General features: G+C 36.6%; 1 protein-coding gene across 1 annotated transcript in view; it reads left to right on the top strand.

The window, feature by feature from the left end:
* Positions 1 to 973, top strand: part of LOC111955971 (tetraspanin-12) — a 25733-nt gene that overhangs the window by 16103 nt on the left and 8657 nt on the right. The gene's annotated exons all lie outside the window — the stretch shown is intronic.

Genomic DNA, 973 nt, shown 5'->3' with positions numbered 1-973 from the left:
CATCACACAGCATACTAGTCATTCATGATTTGAAATCCAATCAAGCATTTTCATTTTATAATAAAATATCAAAGCGAACTTTGAATAATTAGCATAAACAATAAATAAACCGTTCCATTTTGGAAATTACAATGGACTCTCTGTTATGCTTATAATTTATTTAGTGTTGTTWATATTGTTCCAAACYGTCAGAGAAATMATTTTGTAATCTAACAGCTCCTGTTTGCACGCAGCACTTGCTCCTTACCTTATTTTTCTTGATCTCCAGTATTTTCCACAGCTAGTCAAATTTATTCCARWKATTTTTTACCTCCGGAGCAACCAGTAAACATCCCCCCGTTTGAAGTTTATTTGTCACGTKCTATGCATCCATTTTGCTGTCACATGTGTTACGTTGTTCAGAGTTTGTTTTAACCAATTTATTGATGTGAATATGATATGCTATAGGTCCTAATAGTCATGTGCATGCGATGCATGCATGTGTCACGTAAAGAGTGCAAGGGTTGAGAGAACAGGGAATGTTTTTCCTAAACAAATGAGYTATTTCGGTAACTGAACTTTTCAGTCAGAAATGGCTGTAATTATGTTGCAGCTTCAGCAACACGGACAGCGCGATAAACACTGTTGATGTTATGTGAAGGTCGCTGCAGCAAGGAGGAGAGAGAGACAATGAGTGATAGTAACACAGTCATGTCATTTTTTTAATACAGCGCAGCAAGTCTGAGCCCGCCCTGGCAAACTCAAATAAATTACGGTTGGACTCCCTCTAGTCATTTGTGTGGATTAATTATTTCATCAAACAGTGCGCTTAAAGCATCAGACAAGCTCACTGCATATWCAGTGCATTTGGAAAGTATTCAGACCCCTTGACTTTTTCTACATTTTGTTACGTTACAGCCTTATTCTAAAATGTATTAAATGTCTTTGATTTTTCACCAATCTACACACAATACCCCATAATGACAAAGCAATT

This window comes from Salvelinus sp. IW2-2015, linkage group LG3 (assembly GCF_002910315.2).
Source record: "Salvelinus sp. IW2-2015 linkage group LG3, ASM291031v2, whole genome shotgun sequence".
Taxonomy (NCBI): Eukaryota; Metazoa; Chordata; class Actinopteri; order Salmoniformes; family Salmonidae; genus Salvelinus; species Salvelinus sp. IW2-2015.
Note: the sequence above shows the minus strand (reverse complement) of the source record. Positions and strands in the feature narration are given on the sequence as shown.